Source organism: Stegodyphus dumicola, chromosome 11 (assembly GCF_044657685.1).
Source record: "Stegodyphus dumicola isolate Sdum_Otavi_A_Nest chromosome 11, ASM4465768v1".
NCBI lineage: Eukaryota > Metazoa > Arthropoda > Arachnida > Araneae > Eresidae > Stegodyphus > Stegodyphus dumicola.
Window position 1 is genome coordinate 115,736,881 of NC_140778.1, and position 24,550 is coordinate 115,761,430.

The following is a 24,550-nucleotide window of genomic DNA, read 5'->3' on the forward strand; positions in this document are numbered from 1 at the left end:
CGAACAACAAATTGATGATAGGTTTTCTGCAGGCGCCAAAGAAGTTCACGTGTTGAAGAATTTCGTAGCGACGCCAGGGAGCAATACTGATGGATTACCCATGCCTGCTCGTTCCTCTCTGAATCTATCCAAGTATGATGAGAAGAGCTCCTCTCATATATATATAAGACACAATTTTCTATAGTGGCGGATGCGAATGCATGGGATTCACAAGTTAAGGCCTGTCGTCTCGCCTCTTCTCTAAGAGCAGACGCTGCGGATATTCTTCAACCTCGTTCAGAAAACCAGAGACTAGACTTTGAAGCTCTAACCGACAGAAGTGTTTAAAAGAGTACAGCAGGCTTCAATTAAAATCGTCTCACCATAATCCCCCAGAAACACTTCAGGAACATGCCACGGATGTCGAAAAGTTCTCATCTCGCCTTTTTTTTAGAATGCCCGTCAGAAACAAGAGAAATCCTGTTCTTGCAGTACTTCATGGACATCATCTGGGAACCTGAATTATAGAAAGCACTGCGAATGGCGGATGTCAAAGACTTAAAAAAAAAGCACTGGGGTGTACTCCATGAAATTGGAGGTGGAAATTCTCCTTTTCACCTCTCTGGAATGGGATTACATATCTTGCAATCCGAGCCGTGTTGCTGTGTATTTTTTATTACTCACTACATCTATACCATTAGATGTTCCTAAAAAGGTTAGCGATAAAAGAACTTATACATTATCAAGTAAAGTTTTTTCAGTGATTTTCTCCTGTTTCCGTACCTAAGATTTTTCAAAATCAATATCTGCATTAAAAATGGGTTATAATATCAAACTCCAGCTACAGCTTATTTCTAAGCACCACCCACTGCGAGACGCTGGCGCTGTGCATACAGTGTTTTGAATTCTTTATTGCAGAAAAAAAGTGAAAAAAATTAAATAGAAATAATATAGGACGTTAATAATATAAAATTGTGACACTTTAAAGTAAGCCATATTCAATTATATTCTTCCTCCTTTGCAAGGGCCCACCAGCGGCCGAGCGGTAAAGTCGCTGAACACTGGTAGTTCGGTCCGAGGTTCGAATCCCGCGAACGGGCTGGCTGCATGGGCGTTTTCGTGGTTTTCCCCATGTGTAACGTCTATACGAGCCAGTTTCCCTTCCTCCACGAAGGCATACCTCCTCTTAGGCAGATAGCCCTCGAGGCTTTGCCATAATCACACACACACTTCCTCCTTTGCAAGTTTTCTCTTTCTTTCTCTTTAAATGCTATTTTTAACGGTACAAATCTCTATCATAAAACCATGTTCTGCCGAATCTTGCGTCCATAAGCGCGCAAACGCGTTCATGTATCGTCTCATTAATACAAGAAGATGCTAATAGCTAATAAAGTATTATGCCTGAACTGAAAACTGCGTCTCGATTCAGATGTTAAATATAAACAAAACATTAAGAAGTTCCGAAAATAATCGATTACGCGAGCTTTAATTAACACTGGGTGAAATTTCAGTTGCTCAAGTAACATCTGATGTTTAATAAATGCAGGAAACGATGGTTAGTAAATTTCAAAACGGAAAAACATTAAAATAAATATAAAAAGAATTTAATCTGAATTCCATTTCTATTAGCTTGGTTTGCACTGAAACTTATGAAATGATATAATTACATTGTTTCTTGACCACAACACCTAAAAATTGCAGTGGCTCTTATTATATTCATATTGATATAAATTCTAAAAAAAATTGCATTTGTTCTTAATATCTTTATATTAATTATAACAAGCTAATAGAAATAGACACTAGATAATTTTTTTTTAATATATATACATTTTTCTTTCTCTTTAGGAGGGAGGCTTGTTTTATAATTATTGTTTCTGTGTGAAATTTGAATTATGAGCAGCATAATATGGAAGGAAATTTCAGTGGACTTTATATCTGTTTTTTATATATATCTGATTTGGAAAAAGTTATCGTAGACTTATACAAATACTATTCACACATGTAATAGTTCAGATATTTTACTTCTGCATTTTAAAAAATTTTCTTCCGCACGTAATAAAAAGCGAATTGTAAATTTTATTTGCTACACGAATTTTTCAAATCTTATCGCCTTAAAATGGCGAAAACATACTGTAAACTTGATAAGTACGTTTGCTTGTTGGTCTCATTTTGATTCGAAGGTGTCTTTCTAAAGCATCTTCTTTGCAGTCATTTAGCAGAGCTTATTTGTTTACGCCGGCTTCACTCTCCTCGCAAAGCGATACCACAGACGTACTCTGTATGTATTCCAGCCTCTTTGGGCCTAATAAATCGAATACAGAATTTGTACTACGATATTTGTTTTTGCTTCATTTAGTACGAAACAACCTGTATATCTCTTGCCCAATACAGAAATGATACTTGATATTGTGTTTACATATTGTAACAATTTGTACTACGATATATGTTTTTGCTTCATTTAGTACGAAACAACCTGTATATCTCTAGTCCAATACAGAAGTGATACTTGATATTGTGTTTACATATTGTAATTTTGTGGCCTTCCCTAGGATGAGAGAAAAAACATTTGACCAGTAGTTAACAGTTAGAAGAAACTATGGGCAGTATTTCTTGCAACCACTACACGTTATCGCTTCTCGGCCTGTTGGCTAAGATCAAGTGTAGTATCTGTTCTTATCAGATTAAAATCTGATATGACACTTATCGCTTCTCGGCCTGTTGGCTAAGATCAAGTGTAGTATCTGTTCTTATCAGATTAAAATCTGATATGACACTTACAGAGTGTCCTGATTTTAATCTAATTTTTGAACACTCGGCTTGCGGTTAGGTATTTATACCGCCCTTGCCAAAGGTTGGCCCGTTATTGCACAGCCTCCGGGAGCGGCCTTACTAAAATTAAGAAAAGAATTTGCACGTTGCTTGTTTCCCTAAGTCTCACAGCATGGCAGGAAAGAGAAAGGCAATGTTTATAATATGCTACACACAATATCATTATATCATATCACGTAGTATCACACATAAATATCATTTTCCGATAATACGTTCGTTATACGAAAAGTTAGTGCGTTTCGCAAATTTATTGCATAGATATAAAAGGGTATTCAGTTTCTTGTGTCAGGCATAGTTAATTATCCAGAAGTGTAGGAAAAATCGCAGACGTTTCCGAAATTTAGTGCTATTATTCAGAGTAACTTTTAAAGTATTATTCGAAAAGAATAAAGCTAATTAAATTTATTTTTTAATTTTTAGTAAAGAACTAAACTACTTACATTATTAAATTTTAAAATATTTATAAACTGAGATACTCCTCACACGTGCAATCAGAGCTGTATTACGTGATACTTTTATTGACGTCCGTTTCTCCTTCATATGTTACTAAAACGTTAGCATTGAAAGCTCTATAAAATGTAAAATATAAATATTTCCATTGTTTTCATTAACACTGTAGCTGGAAATTTTTGTTCAAAAATCTCAATTTGTATGCTCTGTGTTTTGGGAAAAGGGGCCATTGCATCAAACATTTGCAACACCTTATTTCTAAGCCCCGCCTACTAAGAGAAACACTGCATTCCTCATAAGATGAGTTGAATTTCTACTGAATGTCGATGGTGCGTATTTCTATTATTTATCCGATTATCGTATTTCTATTTTAGTATTATTTTTAAATGTTAAATATATAAGCATAATAATTCTTTTTCCTAGTGCTTTTCGCCTATCATTATGTTTTACTATTTGAAAACTGCAATGCATCATTTCAAAGATAAGCAGTGGTCACTTTTTTTAATATACATCGTTTCTCAAGATCTGCTAGTGATTTATACACATACGTGTAGCGCAATGGTTTAAGAACACTATTTTTAAAATTCGAATTTGAAGAGGCAAGTCTAAAGTTGTTTAAGTAATGGTACGATTAAAGAAGTTCAGGTTTAGGGTAATTCTTTACGTATAAATTTGAAAGAGATACTTACAATAACATCAAGTCATTTAAATTATATAGCTAGTAACAGGTTGATTGGTTAAGAGCCTTAGCTTTTTTTATACTTTCTTATTAAAAAAAAAATTATTTAGGAAATCTGCAGGAAGTATGGAAAATAATAAAATAAAGTTAAATACAAATAAAATATGATGCTTGTAATATAAACGCTGACACTTTAAAATAAACTACATTCAACCATATTCTTTCCCGTTGGAAATTTTTTCTGTTTTGCTTTGTCTGTTCTTTACTTACGGTTTGAACTCCAATGTTAATGACAAGCATGATCAGTCCGTTATATATGTTTCTTTGTGTATTTTACACGGAAAATACGTTCAGAAGCCTATCTGAATGTTATCCACATATTTAACATTTAATTCATTCACTTATTTTTGCATCTATAAAAATATTCGTTTGCAGGAAAATAAAGTGTGAAAATAAAGTGAAAATAAAGTGATTTTTTTTTGCTACAAGAATTTTTGAATTTTTAGCCATGTCACAATCTCGTCTTAAATTTGACGAAACACACTGCAATTTGAGAAGTTCTTTGTTTCTGCCTCTCTTCACTATTAAAGGCAAGGCATTCTTGCCCTCACTTGGCAGGGCCTATTTGCTTCCCTCTGCTTCATTTTCCTAACAGAGCGACCGCACACCCGACATCTCCATGTATCCTAATCTCCTTGTTTTGAACACAATAGGCTTTGTAGAAAGTCTTGTATTTGCCCACGTCTCTCTATTACTTTTCTATTGACCGTGTACCGCGTTAACAGACAGTTAACGCTGAAAAAAACTAAACTGGCATATAAACCAGTTTAGTTTTTTTAGATTAAATTTGAAAAATATTATGCAGAACAAAGTTTGAATTTTTAACAAAACTAAATTGAAATCTTCAGTTCCAGGTACACCTTCTTTTATTTCCAAGCCTCTTCTTCTGCGTACTGTGCTCTGAGAAGCAATTGTAGCTCCTAAATTTAAAATCGTTTAAATGTCAGTCGGAATTTCAAGAAGACGAATAAAATCAAATTACTAAATTTCAAATAACTTCGAATGTAATATATTCCAAATGATCAGAAAGTAAATGGAGGATTACTACCTGCATTTTTAGTTACAATGATTGGTTCGCATGTTTTTCTAATATCCCTAACCTACTTATTATGCTGAATTTTTTGCACACACAATCCACATTTTATTACGGTCATTTGCTGTTCTTATATTTTCACTCAGTCGTGCAGTCATGTTACGAATTTTGTATTTAGTTTGATATTTTTAGTAGAATTATAATTAAAATTTTTGAGTTTCCCCATCTATAGAGCGCGGGGTAAATTTTAACAGACAGCTGCAACGTCGGAAAAGTAAAAATATAGGAGCACGTGCTTCTAACACTGAACAAATGGATAATTCTTTAATTTCAATTGAAATGCCAGAAACGTAATAGAATACTGTGTTAGCTGTAACCGTAATTCCATCCTCTTTGTTTACCGGAAATTGCGAGAAGTAAAGAAATTACTGGAAATTTTTGGCGACCGATTGAAAGCTGTAAAATACCGGAGAGAGACATCTTAGTTCAGTTGCTGAATTAGTGTTATTGCGCCTTGTTTTAGTACTGTGTGAACTGAAATATCAGATTTAGCTTTCTCTTTAGAAGCGCATTTTGTGGAGGGGGGGGCGAGGGAATTTTCTATCAATTAAAAATTTTTAGTAGTTTGAAGTCTAACTACTGATTATACTGCGTGATATTGTGAACACTTGTACGAATATCTCTGATGAAAATTCCAACGTTCTGTTATATTTCTTTTGATAAGGATAATTTTTGTGAAAATTTTATCACACTTTTTTCATTCATTCTGTTACGAACCCGTACGCAAGCAACACTTTTTGGTGTCATAGGGTTATTGAATGCCAGTGACAAGACGAATGGTGAAAAAATAAGGCAGTTGATGCCAAAGTTCGCTGCGTTCAAAGAAGAAATGAAAGCTGAAGAAGTTCCGTTAAAGAAGAGATGGAACTGTTAAAGTAAAAATGAAACTGGGGAAAGAAAGATGGAAGCTGTTAAAGCAAAAATGAAAGAGCGACAAAAAAAAAAAAAAAAAAAAAAAGGATGGAAACTGATCATGAATCAGTTAAAGGGGAGAAAGTCGTTGAAGGAAAGATGGAATCTTGTCAAGAATCCGTTAAATCAGAGATAAGGGCTGCTAAAGAGGAAATGAAAAGTGAAATTACCTGCATAAGAGAAAACACATCTGAGGCTATGGAAGTCAGAACAGACTCAGTTGAAAGTAAAGTTGGACAAATTGAAGCAAAGGTTTCTTCTGTCAAAGAACAAATAGAAAAGCGAGTTTCATCCGTGAACAACAAATCGTTTACAGAGTTTCTTGTGTCAAAAAAACAAACAGAAAGAAGATTTTTCTGCCGGCCAAACGCAAATCGAACAACAAATTGATGATAGGTTTTCTGCAGGCGCCAAAGAAGTTCACGTGTTGAAGAATTTCGTAGCGACGCCAGGGAGCAATACTGATGGATTACCCATGCCTGCTCGTTCCTCTCTGAATCTATCCAAGTATGATGAGAAGAGCTCCTCTCATATATATATAAGACACAATTTTCTATAGTGGCGGATGCGAATGCATGGGATTCACAAGTTAAGGCCTGTCGTCTCGCCTCTTCTCTAAGAGCAGACGCTGCGGATATTCTTCAACCTCGTTCAGAAAACCAGAGACTAGACTTTGAAGCTCTAACCGACAGAAGTGTTTAAAAGAGTACAGCAGGCTTCAATTAAAATCGTCTCACCATAATCCCCCAGAAACACTTCAGGAACATGCCACGGATGTCGAAAAGTTCTCATCTCGCCTTTTTTTTAGAATGCCCGTCAGAAACAAGAGAAATCCTGTTCTTGCAGTACTTCATGGACATCATCTGGGAACCTGAATTATAGAAAGCACTGCGAATGGCGGATGTCAAAGACTTAAAAAAAAAGCACTGGGGTGTACTCCATGAAATTGGAGGTGGAAATTCTGCTTTTCACCTCTCTGGAATGGGATTACATATCTTGCAATCCGAGCCGTGTTGCTGTGTATTTTTTATTACTCACTACATCTATACCATTAGATGTTCCTAAAAAGGTTAGCGATAAAAGAACTTATACATTATCAAGTAAAGTTTTTTCAGTGATTTTCTCCTGTTTCCGTACCTAAGATTTTTCAAAATCAATATCTGCATTAAAAATGGGTTATAATATCAAACTCCAGCTACAGCTTATTTCTAAGCACCACCCACTGCGAGACGCTGGCGCTGTGCATACAGTGTTTTGAATTCTTTATTGCAGAAAAAAAGTGAAAAAAATTAAATAGAAATAATATAGGACGTTAATAATATAAAATTGTGACACTTTAAAGTAAGCCATATTCAATTATATTCTTCCTCCTTTGCAAGGGCCCACCAGCGGCCGAGCGGTAAAGTCGCTGAACACTGGTAGTTCGGTCCGAGGTTCGAATCCCGCGAACGGGCTGGCTGCATGGGCGTTTTCGTGGTTTTCCCCATGTGTAACGTCTATACGAGCCAGTTTCCCTTCCTCCACGAAGGCATACCTCCTCTTAGGCAGATAGCCCTCGAGGCTTTGCCATAATCACACACACACTTCCTCCTTTGCAAGTTTTCTCTTTCTTTCTCTTTAAATGCTATTTTTAACGGTACAAATCTCTATCATAAAACCATGTTCTGCCGAATCTTGCGTCCATAAGCGCGCAAACGCGTTCATGTATCGTCTCATTAATACAAGAAGATGCTAATAGCTAATAAAGTATTATGCCTGAACTGAAAACTGCGTCTCGATTCAGATGTTAAATATAAACAAAACATTAAGAAGTTCCGAAAATAATCGATTACGCGAGCTTTAATTAACACTGGGTGAAATTTCAGTTGCTCAAGTAACATCTGATGTTTAATAAATGCAGGAAACGATGGTTAGTAAATTTCAAAACGGAAAAACATTAAAATAAGTATAAAAAGAATTTAATCTGAATTCCATTTCTATTAGCTTGGTTTGCACTGAAACTTATGAAATGATATAATTACATTGTTTCTTGACCACAACACCTAAAAATTGCAGTGGCTCTTATTATATTCATATTGATATAAATTCTAAAAAAAATTGCATTTCTTCTTAATATCTTTATATTAATTATAACAAGCTAATAGAAATAGACACTAGATAATTTTTTTTTAATATATATACATTTTTCTTTCTCTTTAGGAGGGAGGCTTGTTTTATAATTATTGTTTCTGTGTGAAATTTGAATTATGAGCAGCATAATATGGAAGGAAATTTCAGTGGACTTTATATCTGTTTTTTATATATATCTGATTTGGAAAAAGTTATCGTAGACTTATACAAATACTATTCACACATGTAATAGTTCAGATATTTTACTTCTGCATTTTAAAAAATTTTCTTCCGCACGTAATAAAAAGCGAATTGTAAATTTTATTTGCTACACGAATTTTTCAAATCTTATCGCCTTAAAATGGCGAAAACATACTGTAAACTTGATAAGTACGTTTGCTTGTTGGTCTCATTTTGATTCGAAGGTGTCTTTCTAAAGCATCTTCTTTGCAGTCATTTAGCAGAGCTTATTTGTTTACGCCGGCTTCACTCTCCTCGCAAAGCGATACCACAGACGTACTCTGTATGTATTCCAGCCTCTTTGGGCCTAATAAATCGAATACAGAATTTGTACTACGATATTTGTTTTTGCTTCATTTAGTACGAAACAACCTGTATATCTCTTGCCCAATACAGAAATGATACTTGATATTGTGTTTACATATTGTAACAATTTGTACTACGATATATGTTTTTGCTTCATTTAGTACGAAACAACCTGTATATCTCTAGTCCAATACAGAAGTGATACTTGATATTGTGTTTACATATTGTAATTTTGTGGCCTTCCCTAGGATGAGAGAAAAAACATTTGACCAGTAGTTAACAGTTAGAAGAAACTATGGGCAGTATTTCTTGCAACCACTACACGTTATCGCTTCTCGGCCTGTTGGCTAAGATCAAGTGTAGTATCTGTTCTTATCAGATTAAAATCTGATATGACACTTATCGCTTCTCGGCCTGTTGGCTAAGATCAAGTGTAGTATCTGTTCTTATCAGATTAAAATCTGATATGACACTTACAGAGTGTCCTGATTTTAATCTAATTTTTGAACACTCGGCTTGCGGTTAGGTATTTATACCGCCCTTGCCAAAGGTTGGCCCGTTATTGCACAGCCTCCGGGAGCGGCCTTACTAAAATTAAGAAAAGAATTTGCACGTTGCTTGTTTCCCTAAGTCTCACAGCATGGCAGGAAAGAGAAAGGCAATGTTTATAATATGCTACACACAATATCATTATATCATATCACGTAGTATCACACATAAATATCATTTTCCGATAATACGTTCGTTATACGAAAAGTTAGTGCGTTTCGCAAATTTATTGCATAGATATAAAAGGGTATTCAGTTTCTTGTGTCAGGCATAGTTAATTATCCAGAAGTGTAGGAAAAATCGCAGACGTTTCCGAAATTTAGTGCTATTATTCAGAGTAACTTTTAAAGTATTATTCGAAAAGAATAAAGCTAATTAAATTTATTTTTTAATTTTTAGTAAAGAACTAAACTACTTACATTATTAAATTTTAAAATATTTATAAACTGAGATACTCCTCACACGTGCAATCAGAGCTGTATTACGTGATACTTTTATTGACGTCCGTTTCTCCTTCATATGTTACTAAAACGTTAGCATTGAAAGCTCTATAAAATGTAAAATATAAATATTTCCATTGTTTTCATTAACACTGTAGCTGGAAATTTTTGTTCAAAAATCTCAATTTGTATGCTCTGTGTTTTGGGAAAAGGGGCCATTGCATCAAACATTTGCAACACCTTATTTCTAAGCCCCGCCTACTAAGAGAAACACTGCATTCCTCATAAGATGAGTTGAATTTCTACTGAATGTCGATGGTGCGTATTTCTATTATTTATCCGATTATCGTATTTCTATTTTAGTATTATTTTTAAATGTTAAATATATAAGCATAATAATTCTTTTTCCTAGTGCTTTTCGCCTATCATTATGTTTTACTATTTGAAAACTGCAATGCATCATTTCAAAGATAAGCAGTGGTCACTTTTTTTAATATACATCGTTTCTCAAGATCTGCTAGTGATTTATACACATACGTGTAGCGCAATGGTTTAAGAACACTATTTTTAAAATTCGAATTTGAAGAGGCAAGTCTAAAGTTGTTTAAGTAATGGTACGATTAAAGAAGTTCAGGTTTAGGGTAATTCTTTACGTATAAATTTGAAAGAGATACTTACAATAACATCAAGTCATTTAAATTATATAGCTAGTAACAGGTTGATTGGTTAAGAGCCTTAGCTTTTTTTATACTTTCTTATTAAAAAAAAAATTATTTAGGAAATCTGCAGGAAGTATGGAAAATAATAAAATAAAGTTAAATACAAATAAAATATGATGCTTGTAATATAAACGCTGACACTTTAAAATAAACTACATTCAACCATATTCTTTCCCGTTGGAAATTTTTTCTGTTTTGCTTTGTCTGTTCTTTACTTACGGTTTGAACTCCAATGTTAATGACAAGCATGATCAGTCCGTTATATATGTTTCTTTGTGTATTTTACACGGAAAATACGTTCAGAAGCCTATCTGAATGTTATCCACATATTTAACATTTAATTCATTCACTTATTTTTGCATCTATAAAAATATTCGTTTGCAGGAAAATAAAGTGTGAAAATAAAGTGAAAATAAAGTGATTTTTTTTTGCTACAAGAATTTTTGAATTTTTAGCCATGTCACAATCTCGTCTTAAATTTGACGAAACACACTGCAATTTGAGAAGTTCTTTGTTTCTGCCTCTCTTCACTATTAAAGGCAAGGCATTCTTGCCCTCACTTGGCAGGGCCTATTTGCTTCCCTCTGCTTCATTTTCCTAACAGAGCGACCGCACACCCGACATCTCCATGTATCCTAATCTCCTTGTTTTGAACACAATAGGCTTTGTAGAAAGTCTTGTATTTGCCCACGTCTCTCTATTACTTTTCTATTGACCGTGTACCGCGTTAACAGACAGTTAACGCTGAAAAAAACTAAACTGGCATATAAACCAGTTTAGTTTTTTTAGATTAAATTTGAAAAATATTATGCAGAACAAAGTTTGAATTTTTAACAAAACTAAATTGAAATCTTCAGTTCCAGGTACACCTTCTTTTATTTCCAAGCCTCTTCTTCTGCGTACTGTGCTCTGAGAAGCAATTGTAGCTCCTAAATTTAAAATCGTTTAAATGTCAGTCGGAATTTCAAGAAGACGAATAAAATCAAATTACTAAATTTCAAATAACTTCGAATGTAATATATTCCAAATGATCAGAAAGTAAATGGAGGATTAATACCTGCATTTTTAGTTACAATGATTGGTTCGCATGTTTTTCTAATATCCCTAACCTACTTATTATGCTGAATTTTTTGCACACACAATCCACATTTTATTACGGTCATTTGCTGTTCTTATATTTTCACTCAGTCGTGCAGTCATGTTACGAATTTTGTATTTAGTTTGATATTTTTAGTAGAATTATAATTAAAATTTTTGAGTTTCCCCATCTATAGAGCGCGGGGTAAATTTTAACAGACAGCTGCAACGTCGGAAAAGTAAAAATATAGGAGCACGTGCTTCTAACACTGAACAAATGGATAATTCTTTAATTTCAATTGAAATGCCAGAAACGTAATAGAATACTGTGTTAGCTGTAACCGTAATTCCATCCTCTTTGTTTACCGGAAATTGCGAGAAGTAAAGAAATTACTGGAAATTTTTGGCGACCGATTGAAAGCTGTAAAATACCGGAGAGAGACATCTTAGTTCAGTTGCTGAATTAGTGTTATTGCGCCTTGTTTTAGTACTGTGTGAACTGAAATATCAGATTTAGCTTTCTCTTTAGAAGCGCATTTTGTGGAGGGGGGGGGCGAGGGAATTTTCTATCAATTAAAAATTTTTAGTAGTTTGAAGTCTAACTACTGATTATACTGCGTGATATTGTGAACACTTGTACGAATATCTCTGATGAAAATTCCAACGTTCTGTTATATTTCTTTTGATAAGGATAATTTTTGTGAAAATTTTATCACACTTTTTTCATTCATTCTGTTACGAACCCGTACGCAAGCAACACTTTTTGGTGTCATAGGGTTATTGAATGCCAGTGACAAGACGAATGGTGAAAAAATAAGGCAGTTGATGCCAAAGTTCGCTGCGTTCAAAGAAGAAATGAAAGCTGAAGAAGTTCCGTTAAAGAAGAGATGGAACTGTTAAAGTAAAAATGAAACTGGGGAAAGAAAGATGGAAGCTGTTAAAGCAAAAATGAAAGAGCGACAAAAAAAAAAAAAAAAAAAAAGGATGGAAACTGATCATGAATCAGTTAAAGGGGAGAAAGTCGTTGAAGGAAAGATGGAATCTTGTCAAGAATCCGTTAAATCAGAGATAAGGGCTGCTAAAGAGGAAATGAAAAGTGAAATTACCTGCATAAGAGAAAACACATCTGAGGCTATGGAAGTCAGAACAGACTCAGTTGAAAGTAAAGTTGGACAAATTGAAGCAGAGGTTTCTTCTGTCAAAGAACAAATAGAAAAGCGAGTTTCATCCGTGAACAACAAATCGTTTACAGAGTTTCTTGTGTCAAAAAAAACAAACAGAAAGAAGATTTTTCTGCCGGCCAAACGCAAATCGAACAACAAATTGATGATAGGTTTTCTGCAGGCGCCAAAGAAGTTCACGTGTTGAAGAATTTCGTAGCGACGCCAGGGAGCAATACTGATGGATTACCCATGCCTGCTCGTTCCTCTCTGAATCTATCCAAGTATGATGAGAAGAGCTCCTCTCATATATATATAAGACACAATTTTCTATAGTGGCGGATGCGAATGCATGGGATTCACAAGTTAAGGCCTGTCGTCTCGCCTCTTCTCTAAGAGCAGACGCTGCGGATATTCTTCAACCTCGTTCAGAAAACCAGAGACTAGACTTTGAAGCTCTAACCGACAGAAGTGTTTAAAAGAGTACAGCAGGCTTCAATTAAAATCGTCTCACCATAATCCCCCAGAAACACTTCAGGAACATGCCACGGATGTCGAAAAGTTCTCATCTCGCCTTTTTTTTAGAATGCCCGTCAGAAACAAGAGAAATCCTGTTCTTGCAGTACTTCATGGACATCATCTGGGAACCTGAATTATAGAAAGCACTGCGAATGGCGGATGTCAAAGACTTAAAAAAAAAAGCACTGGGGTGTACTCCATGAAATTGGAGGTGGAAATTCTGCTTTTCACCTCTCTGGAATGGGATTACATATCTTGCAATCCGAGCCGTGTTGCTGTGTATTTTTTATTACTCACTACATCTATACCATTAGATGTTCCTAAAAAGGTTAGCGATAAAAGAACTTATACATTATCAAGTAAAGTTTTTTCAGTGATTTTCTCCTGTTTCCGTACCTAAGATTTTTCAAAATCAATATCTGCATTAAAAATGGGTTATAATATCAAACTCCAGCTACAGCTTATTTCTAAGCACCACCCACTGCGAGACGCTGGCGCTGTGCATACAGTGTTTTGAATTCTTTATTGCAGAAAAAAAGTGAAAAAAATTAAATAGAAATAATATAGGACGTTAATAATATAAAATTGTGACACTTTAAAGTAAGCCATATTCAATTATATTCTTCCTCCTTTGCAAGGGCCCACCAGCGGCCGAGCGGTAAAGTCGCTGAACACTGGTAGTTCGGTCCGAGGTTCGAATCCCGCGAACGGGCTGGCTGCATGGGCGTTTTCGTGGTTTTCCCCATGTGTAACGTCTATACGAGCCAGTTTCCCTTCCTCCACGAAGGCATACCTCCTCTTAGGCAGATAGCCCTCGAGGCTTTGCCATAATCACACACACACTTCCTCCTTTGCAAGTTTTCTCTTTCTTTCTCTTTAAATGCTATTTTTAACGGTACAAATCTCTATCATAAAACCATGTTCTGCCGAATCTTGCGTCCATAAGCGCGCAAACGCGTTCATGTATCGTCTCATTAATACAAGAAGATGCTAATAGCTAATAAAGTATTATGCCTGAACTGAAAACTGCGTCTCGATTCAGATGTTAAATATAAACAAAACATTAAGAAGTTCCGAAAATAATCGATTACGCGAGCTTTAATTAACACTGGGTGAAATTTCAGTTGCTCAAGTAACATCTGATGTTTAATAAATGCAGGAAACGATGGTTAGTAAATTTCAAAACGGAAAAACATTAAAATAAGTATAAAAAGAATTTAATCTGAATTCCATTTCTATTAGCTTGGTTTGCACTGAAACTTATGAAATGATATAATTACATTGTTTCTTGACCACAACACCTAAAAATTGCAGTGGCTCTTATTATATTCATATTGATATAAATTCTAAAAAAAATTGCATTTGTTCTTAATATCTTTATATTAATTATAACAAGCTAATAGAAATAGACACTAGATAATTTTTTTTTAATATATATACATTTTTCTTTCTCTTTAGGAGGGAGGCTTGTTTTATAATTATTGTTTCTGTGTGAAATTTGAATTATGAGCAGCATAATATGGAAGGAAATTTCAGTGGACTTTATATCTGTTTTTTATATATATCTGATTTGGAAAAAGTTATCGTAGACTTATACAAATACTATTCACACATGTAATAGTTCAGATATTTTACTTCTGCATTTTAAAAAATTTTCTTCCGCACGTAATAAAAAGCGAATTGTAAATTTTATTTGCTACACGAATTTTTCAAATCTTATCGCCTTAAAATGGCGAAAACATACTGTAAACTTGATAAGTACGTTTGCTTGTTGGTCTCATTTTGATTCGAAGGTGTCTTTCTAAAGCATCTTCTTTGCAGTCATTTAGCAGAGCTTATTTGTTTACGCCGGCTTCACTCTCCTCGCAAAGCGATACCACAGACGTACTCTGTATGTATTCCAGCCTCTTTGGGCCTAATAAATCGAATACAGAATTTGTACTACGATATTTGTTTTTGCTTCATTTAGTACGAAACAACCTGTATATCTCTTGCCCAATACAGAAATGATACTTGATATTGTGTTTACATATTGTAACAATTTGTACTACGATATATGTTTTTGCTTCATTTAGTACGAAACAACCTGTATATCTCTAGTCCAATACAGAAGTGATACTTGATATTGTGTTTACATATTGTAATTTTGTGGCCTTCCCTAGGATGAGAGAAAAAACATTTGACCAGTAGTTAACAGTTAGAAGAAACTATGGGCAGTATTTCTTGCAACCACTACACGTTATCGCTTCTCGGCCTGTTGGCTAAGATCAAGTGTAGTATCTGTTCTTATCAGATTAAAATCTGATATGACACTTATCGCTTCTCGGCCTGTTGGCTAAGATCAAGTGTAGTATCTGTTCTTATCAGATTAAAATCTGATATGACACTTACAGAGTGTCCTGATTTTAATCTAATTTTTGAACACTCGGCTTGCGGTTAGGTATTTATACCGCCCTTGCCAAAGGTTGGCCCGTTATTGCACAGCCTCCGGGAGCGGCCTTACTAAAATTAAGAAAAGAATTTGCACGTTGCTTGTTTCCCTAAGTCTCACAGCATGGCAGGAAAGAGAAAGGCAATGTTTATAATATGCTACACACAATATCATTATATCATATCACGTAGTATCACACATAAATATCATTTTCCGATAATACGTTCGTTATACGAAAAGTTAGTGCGTTTCGCAAATTTATTGCATAGATATAAAAGGGTATTGAGTTTCTTGTGTCAGGTATAGTTAATTATCCAGAAGTGTAGGAAAAATCGCAGACATTTCCGAAATTTAGTGCTATTATTCAGAGTAACTTTTAAAGTATTATTCGAAAAGAATAAAGCTAATTAAATTTATTTTTTAATTTTTAGTAAAGAACTAAACTACTTACATTATTAAATTTTAAAATATTTATAAACTGAGATACTCCTCACACGTGCAATCAGAGCTGTATTACGTGATACTTTTATTGACGTCCGTTTCTCCTTCATATGTTACTAAAACGTTAGCATTGAAAGCTCTATAAAATGTAAAATATAAATATTTCCATTGTTTTCATTAACACTGTAGCTGGAAATTTTTGTTCAAAAATCTCAATTTGTATGCTCTGTGTTTTGGGAAAAGGGGCCATTGCATCAAACATTTGCAACACCTTATTTCTAAGCCCCGCCTACTAAGAGAAACACTGCATTCCTCATAAGATGAGTTGAATTTCTACTGAATGTCGATGGTGCGTATTTCTATTATTTATCCGATTATCGTATTTCTATTTTAGTATTATTTTTAAATGTTAAATATATAAGCATAATAATTCTTTTTCCTAGTGCTTTTCGCCTATCATTATGTTTTACTATTTGAAAACTGCAATGCATCATTTCAAAGATAAGCAGTGGTCACTTTTTTTAATATACATCGTTTCTCAAGATCTGCTAGTGATTTATACACATACGTGTAGCGCAATGGTTTAAGAACACTATTTTTAAAATTCGAATTTGAAGAGGCAAGTCTAAAGTTGTTTAAGTAATGGTACGATTAAAGAAGTTCAGGTTTAGGGTAATTCTTTACGTATAAATTTGAAAGAGATACTTACAATAACATCAAGTCATTTAAATTATATAGCTAGTAACAGGTTGATTGGTTAAGAGCCTTAGCTTTTTTTATACTTTCTTATTAAAAAAAAAATTATTTAGGAAATCTGCAGGAAGTATGGAAAATAATAAAATAAAGTTAAATACAAATAAAATATGATGCTTGTAATATAAACGCTGACACTTTAAAATAAACTACATTCAACCATATTCTTTCCCGTTGGAAATTTTTTCTGTTTTGCTTTGTCTGTTCTTTACTTACGGTTTGAACTCCAATGTTAATGACAAGCATGATCAGTCCGTTATATATGTTTCTTTGTGTATTTTACACGGAAAATACGTTCAGAAGCCTATCTGAATGTTATCCACATATTTAACATTTAATTCATTCACTTATTTTTGCATCTATAAAAATATTCGTTTGCAGGAAAATAAAGTGTGAAAATAAAGTGAAAATAAAGTGATTTTTTTTTGCTACAAGAATTTTTGAATTTTTAGCCATGTCACAATCTCGTCTTAAATTTGACGAAACACACTGCAATTTGAGAAGTTCTTTGTTTCTGCCTCTCTTCACTATTAAAGGCAAGGCATTCTTGCCCTCACTTGGCAGGGCCTATTTGCTTCCCTCTGCTTCATTTTCCTAACAGAGCGACCGCACACCCGACATCTCCATGTATCCTAATCTCCTTGTTTTGAACACAATAGGCTTTGTAGAAAGTCTTGTATTTGCCCACGTCTCTCTATTACTTTTCTATTGACCGTGTACCGCGTTAACAGACAGTTAACGCTGAAAAAAACTAAACTGGCATATAAACCAGTTTAGTTTTTTTAGATTAAATTTGAAAAATATTATGCAGAACAAAGTTTGAATTTTTAACAAAACTAAATTGAAATCTTCAGTTCCAGGTACACCTTCTTTTATTTCCAAGCCTCTTCTTCTGCGTACTGTGCTCTGAGAAGCAATTGTAGCTCCTAAATTTAAAATCGTTTAAATGTCAGTCGGAATTTCAAGAAGACGAATAAAATCAAATTACTAAATTTCAAATAACTTCGAATGTAATATATTCCAAATGATCAGAAAGTAAATGGAGGATTAATACCTGCATTTTTAGTTACAATGATTGGTTCGCATGTTTTTCTAATATCCCTAACCTACTTATTATGCTGAATTTTTTGCACACACAATCCACATTTTATTACGGTCATTTGCTGTTCTTATATTTTCACTCAGTCGTGCAGTCATGTTACGAATTTTGTATTTAGTTTGATATTTTTAGTAGAATTATAATTAAAATTTTTGAGTTTCCCCATCTATAGAGCGCGGGGTAAATTTTAACAGACAGCTGCAACGTCGGAAAAGTAAAAATATAGGAGCACGTGCTTCTAACACTGAACAAATGGATAATTCTTTAATTTCAATTGAAATGCCAGAAACGTAATAGAATACTGTGTTAGCTGTAACCGTAATTCCATCCTCTTTGTTTACCGGAAATTGCGAGAAGTAAAGAAATTACTGGAAATTTTTGGCGACCGATTGAAAGCTGTAAAATACCGGAGAGAGACATCTTAGTTCAGTTGCTGAATTAGTGTTATTGCGCCTTGTTTTAGTACTGTGTGAACTGAAATATCAGATTTAGCTTTCTCTTTAGAAGCGCATTTTGTGGAGGGGGGGGGCGAGGGAATTTTCTATCAATTAAAAATTTTTAGTAGTTTGAAGTCTAACTACTGATTATACTGCGTGATATTGTGAACACTTGTACGAATATCTCTGATGAAAATTCCAACGTTCTGTTATATTTCTTTTGATAAGGATAATTTTTGTGAAAATTTTATCACACTTTTTTCATTCATTCTGTTACGAACCCGTACGCAAGCAACACTTTTTGGTGTCATAGGGTTATTGAATGCCAGTGACAAGACGAATGGTGAAAAAATAAGGCAGTTGATGCCAAAGTTCGCTGCGTTCAAAGAAGAAATGAAAGCTGAAGAAGTTCCGTTAAAGAAGAGATGGAACTGTTAAAGTAAAAATGAAACTGGGGAAAGAAAGATGGAAGCTGTTAAAGCAAAAATGAAAGAGCGACAAAAAAAAAAAAAAAAAAAAAAAAGGATGGAAACTGATCATGAATCAGTTAAAGGGGAGAAAGTCGTTGAAGGAAAGATGGAATCTTGTCAAGAATCCGTTAAATCAGAGATAAGGGCTGCTAAAGAGGAAATGAAAAGTGAAATTACCTGCATAAGAGAAAACACATCTGAGGCTATGGAAGTCAGAACAGACTCAGTTGAAAGTAAAGTTGGACAAATTGAAGCAGAGGTTTCTTCTGTCAAAGAACAAATAGAAAAGCGAGTTTCATCCGTGAACAACAAATCGTTTACAGAGTTTCTTGTGTCAAAAAAAAACAAACAGAAAGAAGATTTTTCTGCCGGCCAAACGCAAATCGAACAACAAATTGATGATAGGTTTTCTGCAGGCGCCAAAGAAGTTCACGTGTTGAAGAATTTCGTAGCGACGCCAGGGAGCAATACTGATGGATTACCCATGCCTGCTCGTTCCTCTCTGAATCTATCCAAGTATGATGAGAAGAGCTCCTCTCATATATATATAAGACACAATTTTCTATAGTGGCGGATGCGAATGCATGGGATTCACAAGTTAAGGCCTGTCGTCTCGCCTCTTCTCTAAGAGCAGACGCTGCGGATATTCTTCAACCTCGTTCAGAAAACCAGAGACTAGACTTTGAAGCTCTAACCGACAGAAGTGTTTAAAAGAGTACAGCAGGCTTCAATTAAAATCGTCTCACCATAATCCCCCAGAAACACTTCAGGAACATGCCACGGATGTCGAAAAGTTCTCATCTCGCCTTTTTTTTAGAATGCCCGTCAGAAACAAGAGAAATCCTGTTCTTGCAGTACTTCATGGACATCATCTGGGAACCTGAATTATAGAAAGCACTGCGAATGGCGGATGTCAAAGACTTAAAAAAAAAGCACTGGGGTGTACTCCATGAAATTGGAGGTGGAAATTCTGCTTTTCACCTCTCTGGAATGGGATTACATATCTTGCAATCCGAGCCGTGTTGCTGTGTATTTTTTATTACTCACTACATCTATACCATTAGATGTTCCTAAAAAGGTTAGCGATAAAAGAACTTATACATTATCAAGTAAAGTTTTTTCAGTGATTTTCTCCTGTTTCCGTACCTAAGATTTTTCAAAATCAATATCTGCATTAAAAATGGGTTATAATATCAAACTCCAGCTACAGCTTATTTCTAAGCACCACCCACTGCGAGACGCTGGCGCTGTGCATACAGTGTTTTGAATTCTTTATTGCAGAAAAAAAGTGAAAAAAATTAAATAGAAATAATATAGGACGTTAATAATATAAAATTGTGACACTTTAAAGTAAGCCATATTCAATTATATTCTTCCTCCTTTGCAAGGGCCCACCAGCGGCCGAGCGGTAAAGTCGCTGAACACTGGTAGTTCGGTCCGAGGTTCGAATCCCGCGAACGGGCTGGCTGCATGGGCGTTTTCGTGGTTTTCCCCATGTGTAACGTCTATACGAGCCAGTTTCCCTTCCTCCACGAAGGCATACCTCCTCTTAGGCAGATAGCCCTCGAGGCTTTGCCATAATCACACACACACTTCCTCCTTTGCAAGTTTTCTCTTTCTTTCTCTTTAAATGCTATTTTTAACGGTACAAATCTCTATCATAAAACCATGTTCTGCCGAATCTTGCGTCCATAAGCGCGCAAACGCGTTCATGTATCGTCTCATTAATACAAGAAGATGCTAATAGCTAATAAAGTATTATGCCTGAACTGAAAACTGCGTCTCGATTCAGATGTTAAATATAAACAAAACATTAAGAAGTTCCGAAAATAATCGATTACGCGAGCTTTAATTAACACTGGGTGAAATTTCAGTTGCTCAAGTAACATCTGATGTTTAATAAATGCAGGAAACGATGGTTAGTAAATTTCAAAACGGAAAAACATTAAAATAAGTATAAAAAGAATTTAATCTGAATTCCATTTCTATTAGCTTGGTTTGCACTGAAACTTATGAAATGATATAATTACATTGTTTCTTGACCACAACACCTAAAAATTGCAGTGGCTCTTATTATATTCATATTGATATAAATTCTAAAAAAAATTGCATTTGTTCTTAATATCTTTATATTAATTATAACAAGCTAATAGAAATAGACACTAGATAATTTTTTTTTAATATATATACATTTTTCTTTCTCTTTAGGAGGGAGGCTTGTTTTATAATTATTGTTTCTGTGTGAAATTTGAATTATGAGCAGCATAATATGGAAGGAAATTTCAGTGGACTTTATATCTGTTTTTTATATATATCTGATTTGGAAAAAGTTATCGTAGACTTATACAAATACTATTCACACATGTAATAGTTCAGATATTTTACTTCTGCATTTTAAAAAATTTTCTTCCGCACGTAATAAAAAGCGAATTGTAAATTTTATTTGCTACACGAATTTTTCAAATCTTATCGCCTTAAAATGGCGAAAACATACTGTAAACTTGATAAGTACGTTTGCTTGTTGGTCTCATTTTGATTCGAAGGTGTCTTTCTAAAGCATCTTCTTTGCAGTCATTTAGCAGAGCTTATTTGTTTACGCCGGCTTCACTCTCCTCGCAAAGCGATACCACAGACGTACTCTGTATGTATTCCAGCCTCTTTGGGCCTAATAAATCGAATACAGAATTTGTACTACGATATTTGTTTTTGCTTCATTTAGTACGAAACAACCTGTATATCTCTTGCCCAATACAGAAATGATACTTGATATTGTGTTTACATATTGTAACAATTTGTACTACGATATATGTTTTTGCTTCATTTAGTACGAAACAACCTGTATATCTCTAGTCCAATACAGAAGTGATACTTGATATTGTGTTTACATATTGTAATTTTGTGGCCTTCCCTAGGATGAGAGAAAAAACATTTGACCAGTAGTTAACAGTTAGAAGAAACTATGGGCAGTATTTCTTGCAACCACTACACGTTATCGCTTCTCGGCCTGTTGGCTAAGATCAAGTGTAGTATCTGTTCTTATCAGATTAAAATCTGATATGACACTTATCGCTTCTCGGCCTGTTGGCTAAGATCAAGTGTAGTATCTGTTCTTATCAGATTAAAATCTGATATGACACTTACAGAGTGTCCTGATTTTAATCTAATTTTTGAACACTCGGCTTGCGGTTAGGTATTTATACCGCCCTTGCCAAAGGTTGGCCCGTTATTGCACAGCCTCCGGGAGCGGCCTTACTAAAATTAAGAAAAGAATTTGCACGTTGCTTGTTTCCCTAAGTCTCACAGCATGGCAGGAAAGAGAAAGGCAATGTTTATAATATGCTACACACAATATCATTATATCATATCACGTAGTATCACACATAAATATCATTTTCCGATAATACGTTCGTTATACGAAAAGTTAGTGCGTTTCGCAAATTTATTGCATAGATATAAAAGGGTATTGAGTTTCTTGTGTCAGGTATAGTTAATTATCCAGAAGTGTAGGAAAAATCGCAGACATTTCCGAAATTTAGTGCTATTATTCAGAGTAACTTTTAAAGTATTATTCGAAAAGAATAAAGCTAATTAAATTTATTTTTTAATTTTTAGTAAAGAACTAAACTACTTACATTATTAAATTTTAAAATATTTATAAACTGAGATACTCCTCACACGTGCAATCAGAGCTGTATTACGTGATACTTTTATTGACGTCCGTTTCTCCTTCATATGTTACTAAAACGTTAGCATTGAAAGCTCTATAAAATGTAAAATATAAATATTTCCATTGTTTTCATTAACACTGTAGCTGGAAATTTTTGTTCAAAAATCTCAATTTGTATGCTCTGTGTTTTGGGAAAAGGGGCCATTGCATCAAACATTTGCAACACCTTATTTCTAAGCCCCGCCTACTAAGAGAAACACTGCATTCCTCATAAGATGAGTTGAATTTCTACTGAATGTCGATGGTGCGTATTTCTATTATTTATCCGATTATCGTATTTCTATTTTAGTATTATTTTTAAATGTTAAATATATAAGCATAATAATTCTTTTTCCTAGTGCTTTTCGCCTATCATTATGTTTTACTATTTGAAAACTGCAATGCATCATTTCAAAGATAAGCAGTGGTCACTTTTTTTAATATACATCGTTTCTCAAGATCTGCTAGTGATTTATACACATACGTGTAGCGCAATGGTTTAAGAACACTATTTTTAAAATTCGAATTTGAAGAGGCAAGTCTAAAGTTGTTTAAGTAATGGTACGATTAAAGAAGTTCAGGTTTAGGGTAATTCTTTACGTATAAATTTGAAAGAGATACTTACAATAACATCAAGTCATTTAAATTATATAGCTAGTAACAGGTTGATTGGTTAAGAGCCTTAGCTTTTTTTATACTTTCTTATTAAAAAAAAAATTATTTAGGAAATCTGCAGGAAGTATGGAAAATAATAAAATAAAGTTAAATACAAATAAAATATGATGCTTGTAATATAAACGCTGACACTTTAAAATAAACTACATTCAACCATATTCTTTCCCGTTGGAAATTTTTTCTGTTTTGCTTTGTCTGTTCTTTACTTACGGTTTGAACTCCAATGTTAATGACAAGCATGATCAGTCCGTTATATATGTTTCTTTGTGTATTTTACACGGAAAATACGTTCAGAAGCCTATCTGAATGTTATCCACATATTTAACATTTAATTCATTCACTTATTTTTGCATCTATAAAAATATTCGTTTGCAGGAAAATAAAGTGTGAAAATAAAGTGAAAATAAAGTGATTTTTTTTTGCTACAAGAATTTTTGAATTTTTAGCCATGTCACAATCTCGTCTTAAATTTGACGAAACACACTGCAATTTGAGAAGTTCTTTGTTTCTGCCTCTCTTCACTATTAAAGGCAAGGCATTCTTGCCCTCACTTGGCAGGGCCTATTTGCTTCCCTCTGCTTCATTTTCCTAACAGAGCGACCGCACACCCGACATCTCCATGTATCCTAATCTCCTTGTTTTGAACACAATAGGCTTTGTAGAAAGTCTTGTATTTGCCCACGTCTCTCTATTACTTTTCTATTGACCGTGTACCGCGTTAACAGACAGTTAACGCTGAAAAAAACTAAACTGGCATATAAACCAGTTTAGTTTTTTTAGATTAAATTTGAAAAATATTATGCAGAACAAAGTTTGAATTTTTAACAAAACTAAATTGAAATCTTCAGTTCCAGGTACACCTTCTTTTATTTCCAAGCCTCTTCTTCTGCGTACTGTGCTCTGAGAAGCAATTGTAGCTCCTAAATTTAAAATCGTTTAAATGTCAGTCGGAATTTCAAGAAGACGAATAAAATCAAATTACTAAATTTCAAATAACTTCGAATGTAATATATTCCAAATGATCAGAAAGTAAATGGAGGATTAATACCTGCATTTTTAGTTACAATGATTGGTTCGCATGTTTTTCTAATATCCCTAACCTACTTATTATGCTGAATTTTTTGCACACACAATCCACATTTTATTACGGTCATTTGCTGTTCTTATATTTTCACTCAGTCGTGCAGTCATGTTACGAATTTTGTATTTAGTTTGATATTTTTAGTAGAATTATAATTAAAATTTTTGAGTTTCCCCATCTATAGAGCGCGGGGTAAATTTTAACAGACAGCTGCAACGTCGGAAAAGTAAAAATATAGGAGCACGTGCTTCTAACACTGAACAAATGGATAATTCTTTAATTTCAATTGAAATGCCAGAAACGTAATAGAATACTGTGTTAGCTGTAACCGTAATT

General features: G+C 34.2%; 4 non-coding genes and 4 pseudogenes across 4 annotated transcripts; all 8 read left to right on the forward strand.

The window, feature by feature from the left end:
* The first annotated feature begins 2,607 nt into the window (after positions 1–2,607).
* Positions 2,608–2,681, forward strand: LOC146994297 (U2 spliceosomal RNA; annotated as a pseudogene).
* LOC146994298 (U2 spliceosomal RNA) lies at positions 2,682–2,873 on the forward strand. Its single transcript, XR_015044257.1, has one exon. It is a non-coding gene; the product is annotated as a U2 spliceosomal RNA (small nuclear RNA).
* A 6,111-nt stretch (positions 2,874–8,984) lies between these two features.
* Positions 8,985–9,058, forward strand: LOC146994299 (U2 spliceosomal RNA; annotated as a pseudogene).
* Positions 9,059–9,250, forward strand: LOC146994300 (U2 spliceosomal RNA). Its single transcript, XR_015044258.1, has one exon. It is a non-coding gene; the product is annotated as a U2 spliceosomal RNA (small nuclear RNA).
* Positions 9,251–15,362: 6,112 nt separating this feature from the next.
* LOC146994301 (U2 spliceosomal RNA) lies at positions 15,363–15,436 on the forward strand (annotated as a pseudogene).
* LOC146994302 (U2 spliceosomal RNA) lies at positions 15,437–15,628 on the forward strand. The gene has a single exon (XR_015044259.1). It is a non-coding gene; the product is annotated as a U2 spliceosomal RNA (small nuclear RNA).
* A 6,115-nt stretch (positions 15,629–21,743) lies between these two features.
* On the forward strand, positions 21,744–21,817 carry LOC146994303 (U2 spliceosomal RNA; annotated as a pseudogene).
* On the forward strand, positions 21,818–22,009 carry LOC146994304 (U2 spliceosomal RNA). Its single transcript, XR_015044261.1, has one exon. It is a non-coding gene; the product is annotated as a U2 spliceosomal RNA (small nuclear RNA).
* The last annotated feature ends 2,541 nt before the right edge of the window (positions 22,010–24,550 follow it).